Source organism: Hippoglossus hippoglossus, chromosome 16 (assembly GCF_009819705.1).
Source record: "Hippoglossus hippoglossus isolate fHipHip1 chromosome 16, fHipHip1.pri, whole genome shotgun sequence".
In the NCBI taxonomy this organism is placed as follows: domain Eukaryota; kingdom Metazoa; phylum Chordata; class Actinopteri; order Pleuronectiformes; family Pleuronectidae; genus Hippoglossus; species Hippoglossus hippoglossus.
The window spans coordinates 23,387,810-23,394,010 of record NC_047166.1 but is presented as its reverse complement, the minus strand read 5'-3'; positions in this window follow the sequence as shown (position 1 = coordinate 23,394,010).

Genomic DNA, 6,201 nt, shown 5'->3' with positions numbered 1-6,201 from the left:
TTTTAGCTCCACTGGAGGGCAGTGTTGGACTTGGTTTATCTTGTGGCTGTTGCAGGTGAATGTGTGTTTCAGTGAGTGTGTGTCAATGGAAATAAAAACAAAGTCAGTACGACTGATGCTGCCTCTCTTCCCTCTCGCCTGCTCAGGATGTCCCCAAATGACGCATTAACCTTGAATAGGTTATGGGGGTCAGGTCTGCTCATTTGGGGGGGGGGACTCCTGTGGCCTGACTGCAGTTTACAACTTTCCCATCATTCCTTGTTCAGCACTAAATTATATGGCGATTCAGCACTCTGTGAGCTGGTACCAAGGGACACCTGTCCACTGAGCTATTTTAGGGTTTGTCTTTTGGAAAGACTGACCAGCAGTCTAGTGGAGATGAACACAGAGTAAATGGTGAGGAGGTGTGTATATGTACAAACCAGAAGAAGTTCAGGCCAGTGTTGGACTTAAAATATTGAAAATGGATACTCTAGTCTGGATAATAATAATAATAATAATGAGCACTTCAGTCTGGGGATGTCAATTTTGGCCATTAAATCTTATGTTCGGCCAACGCCAAGTCGTTGCAGGACTTCTTGATGCACAGCCACAAACACTACATTACAAGAGAAAGACATTTGGTTCTGTTGTTTTTACAGCGAGAGCTGAGCACAGAATACAGATCAGGAGGTCTAACATGTAGTGAGGGGAACCCAGACAGGGGAGTGAGAAATATTCATGGGTAAAAGAGAGACTTTAAGATCAATGCCAGAGGTTGATCCATGTGTCTACCACTTCAGATGTGTGTTCACTTAAATTTCATCAATACATAACAGAGGCATTGGGCACAAATGTGTTGCATTTAAAGATGAACTGAATCTTTTTTGGAAGAATTACTCCAGTAGTTATGATCAAATTTAATACAAATGTCTAAGAGGATCAATGAAATGATGACGCTTTGTATCCATAAGGTCAAAGGTTAACACTACTGACATAGAAATTACAAGTTAGTACAAGCAGAAGAAACGTTAGCACAAGCATTAAGAGCATAAAAAGCAAAAGGTATTTTTGGCATATAATATAATATGCATAATTTCAAACACAGTTGCTTCTCACACTATTTGGAAGAAAGCAAAAAACTAATACTAGATAGAATAATAACAAAACAAATAAATGAAATTGGTTACACTGGGTTTATGAAGGACAGAGATTATCCCAACACTGAGATCACACTTAAAACTTCACTCATAACCATACTTTTTCCTCATTTTATATTCTGATTACTTTTTCTACCCAGTGTGTTAATTTATTCAAGCGTAACTGTGTTTACTGAATGTGACTTTAGAAACTCGCACTTTCTCTGTGAACACAGCTGAGAGTAATGTGACTCATGTAGCATGTTAGCATGTTATTTAATTCCTCTCTGTGGTAACAGGAGCAACGTGTTTGCTGTTCAATGTGTTATCGCTCACCACAGGTTCATGAAGTAGTTCATAATCTATAAAGTACAGATGAAAGGGAAGTGGATCTTCAAATAAAAATTATTTCAATCAATGCTTATTATTACATCAGTTCTGACAAAAGTGTGTTATTATTTCTTTTAAAAAGACACATTCCATCGACTGATGAATCCTAAAATTTGGCCATGATGGCTGCTGTAATTCAACACTGAGGGTCAGCTTGCTACATTTCTACTAATACAAGCAGACAGCAGATAACTATAGGGGCAGGCACTGCATCAGGACAGAGCGTTTTTCATTAATAACAACTGCTGCTCTGGCATCACACCAATTGCAGCTTGTCAAGAAGGGATAGCCCATTTGTGTAACAGTGCAAACAGCTCGGGTGCTTTCTAACTGCAGCTGATTTCCTTAGTGATGTGAAACGTCAATATCATCTTTTGAAATAGGCTGGAAACATCTTGGAAACATCACTTGGGCAAATTTATCAAGAAGCTGTGTTTAATGTGTCTGCCAATCACCTCAACTCCACCCACCATCACAACCATTTGTCTTCCACATGTATCAGTTGTGATGATTCTGTGTTTATTTTGGTTTTGTTGTATTCTGTGTTCTCTCGCCCCCTCCCCTTTCTGTTCTTCCCCTGCAGGTCATGTGTGTGTGGCAGGGGGTGTGGCTGGTTTCTCCTCTGCAGCAGACAAGGCACACCTGCTCTCACTCATTCATCAACCTCCCCATAAAAGCCTGGTCTTGACTCCACTACTCTGCCAGATAATTCCGTCTAGTTCGGTAGTGCGGCTCCTTATTATCTCTCGGTGTTCTTGGTTTGTTTAGTTTGGTTTGTGTTTTCCCTCCGTTTTGCCCAGGTCTCCTGTGTGCCTTGCTGCTCGCCGGCGTTTGTTTTCAGTGCAGTGTTTTTCCCTTCCTGGTGCTCAGCATTCATGCCACCCCCTTGGAGTGTTCCAGCCAGCCAGCTCCCTGCCTCCACAGCCTGCTCTTCTCTGCCTTGTTGAGCAATAAACTCTGCTCCTTTATTCCAATCTGGTATTTCAGTCTCTGCTTTGGGGTCCAAACTAAAATCAGTGCCTTAACATCAGTTCTGTTTCTATAGAATGATTTCTCCCTGTCCTCACCTGGTGCCACTGAAGGTCCTGGAGGCTGTGCCCTCTCTAGGTCACTGCAGGACGCCGAACACATCGGTCTGTGAGGAACGAGTGAGACAATTGTCACTGAGAAGATAATTGAGTTCTCCTTGACAAGCAGAGGTGAGCGGGTGCACAGACATTGTGTCCTGAGAGCAGGGATCCTTGAACAAGCCGGACTGTACATGAGAGTCAGCCGGGACACAGATCACCTCTGTCGATGGAAACAGAGATCACCATGGAAACGATGGACAAATAAAGTCATAGTTAAATTAAAGTGCTCTTGCTTTGTGTAGTGTATCCCTTTTTATTATTTTTTTTATTATTTTTAAGGTGAATTCTGGATTCAAGCATGGTCAGTAAGTTAGTAGGTTAGCACATATTGGTAAAGAAATGCCAAACATTACCTGACAGGGTGCTTCCAGGGGCAGGGCAAGGTGCTGCAATCTGATTGGCCCCTGGAGTGCCCCTGTCCTGTCACCAGTCTTCTGTTAAATGAACTAGTCACTTACTAACAGTACTAACTAATAAATATGACTGTGTTAAGGTTTTTTTGGAAGTACATTATGGGCTTGAACAAGAAACAGTTTTCAAAATATGTTCTGTGATAGAGCTAGTACAGTAAACAAGGAATGAATTACACGTCCACCTTACTGAAAGAGGAATTGTGCATCAATGTTGGACTTATAATTGGCCCCTCTCAGTAAATCGTTGCCCTTTTATGGCCCCAACATCCTATAGATCCACTCCTAGATCCATCACGTCACTTCCGCCACGAGCAATATGACAAAATCCCTGATGGTTGACCCATTTTATTGTCTCACAGAAATTCATATTCATATTCAGTGTTTTTAAAAAGAGCTAGCTCAAGGTTCAGTTCATGAAGCTTCAAATGAACTAGTTCACGTTCATGGTTCACAATTTAGAACTTAGAATTTTGAACAAAGTTTAATAAAGTTGTCAATGTGGACATGCTATACCTCTTTAGAACGGGTTGAAGCTCGGCTTAATACCGATAACCATTTTCACCTAAACCAAACAATTCAAAACACACAAACTGCACGTGTCCTCAAATCCAGTACCGATCATGCTACAACCCAGAGTCCACAGATTCCAACAGTATCCTTCTTACCTTTCTATGATCACAATCCCTGAACCAGCAGCTGAACAAGTGCAAAAAATTGTATTCACATCAAAGAGCGACAAAAAGTTTGCTTTAACCTTAACTTTTGTTTTAGTCCATAACTTATGTAAAACTGCGAATCCAATGTCTCTGTCACTTTTAAACAACTATTGTTCTTCTTCTCTCGGTTTACTGGCGGTCCCTTATAAACCCTCTCTAACTCTGCTCTGCTTCACTTTATTAGAATATGGCACGGATCATGTTAAGATGTTGTGCTATGGATCGCAAGAGGTTCTGGGCTACAGCTGATGATTTCACTGGGGATATTCACTCTAAATGTGTAATATTTTGTGAGGATGGAAATTAAGTCTTATTTTATGGTGGCATCAAACATGAGTGAGACAGTCAGTTCTGCGAAAGTGAACAATGGTCAAGTTCACGGTCAGCAAACTTCGATGAGGGGCGCTCTTTTGGCACGTTCATGCACAACACTGCTCATATTGAACATTGATCTCGTGTTGAAACAATGCAGGTCTGCAGTAACAGATAATATCATGTTTAAGGTTTAACCTTGTGTTCGAAGTTGCTGTTTATAAAGTCGATTTTTATTATTTGAATCTGTATCATTATGGTAATGTAGGAATATCAAACAGTTGTTCCACTCACTGTGCGGATGTATTACACGACCGAGCTCTGCACTGCTCTCGATTGTGTCTAGACCTTTCTGTGCTTTTTCCATTAGGGCAAATTAATGAGCCTTTTACTATACGTGCGCAAAGGACATCTGGTGATTACAGCATTCACTGTCTCCTTCCATTCAACAGAAACAACACAGAAAACGTTTTTTAAAGTTTCCATGCTCTTTATCTCCAGGCATCTTTTAATATTTGAAAAACTAGGATGGAGATGTGAAATTGATTTTGCTGATCTTCTGGAAATTCTTTTAACATTTACATTTGATATGGATGAAAACAAATTCCAACTGCTCCTAACATAGTAGTTTGAATAAGGTCTAAAGCAACTGTTGGATAAAAGTGGTGCCAAGCGCAATGCTGGTATCGACCTGATGTCATTTTCATATCTGGTGCCCACTTTGTTTAAAAGGCAAATACACTTGAACCCATTTTCATTCATGTGTTGGACTTAAAATGAAGTTTAGTCAGGTGCATTTTTGGCCTATTGCTATCTCGAGGTGGCAGAAAGCAATTGTGCGACTGTGTTTAGTTGAATTCTTAAAATATTTGGGGCTGTAGTCTTGGACACTCCTAAACTACCACGGTTCTTTCTGATAGAACTGGGCTGCGTTAAAGTTCATTTCTATTGAATCATCATCTCTCTCCACTTCAGCATCTCCCTCAACCTGAAGGAATACTTGAACTTTTCTGCTGGATCTTGTGAGCGCACTGATGCAGTCTGTTGTGTTGGGATGTGATGCTGCTAAATGTGTCCCATTAGCACATTTATGAGGCCTTGTGTAGCAGCAATACATTTTCTCAAACTCCTACAGAACAAAGTATATAAAGTATATCTCCTGTGACTGCCTATAACATAGGTCAGTCAGTGGTTACTCTTCAAAATGAACAATGAGGTCTGCCCCTGTCACAGGACCATGATCTTTGGAGTGGACAGCGATCACTTCAACAAAAGAGCGTTTTGGGTCAGAGGTTAAGGTGAGGTTTAGGTTAAGATTAGAGCAAGGGTGTGTATGTGTGTGTGTATGTACTGTATGTGTGTGTGTGACTAAATCCAGACACACTCTAAATTCATCTTGTGGACACTTTATGGGATTTGACTCCCTGGTTCTCAACCCTTGATTCCATAATCCTAATTTTACACTTATACAATTTTTCATACCACTTTGAATTTATTCAGAGGGGGTAGATTTATGTGCTGTCAACCTAAAAATATTTAAAAAGGAACATGAATGGGCGAACACTTGAAAATGAGCACCATATAGCTCCGCATAGAGCAGGAATAAATGCTGACACAGTACACACTGGTCTTGAGTTGAATCCAGAGGGTTCTATCATTACATGGTCTACAGCAGATTTTACGTAAAAGATGAATACAGTGTCTCCATAAAACTGCTCCTCAGCAAATGTTGTACGATGCATAGAACAACGATCAGTGACTGGAAGTGCCACAGCATGAGATCCCACTGTACTTATTCTTACAACATAGGTGCCTGTTTGGTCCCTGACATCCTCTGACTCTTTTTGCAGTAGCCTTCTCCTGGTGTTTTTTTTACTTTATGGTTGTTCCATTTTATCTCATCGCCAACTTCTCAATTTCAAAATGTTTTATCTGATGGCTGTTTTATCCTGTCCAACGGCCAGTGGCCAGAGGCATTATGTGTACAGGTTTCCCAATCCGTCCATCTGACATACATTCACACACACGTTTGTTCTTCCATCCCATTCTCATGAACACGATATCTCAAGAAGACCTTGAGGGAATTTCTTTCATTTTGGTACAAACATTCACTTGGACTTAA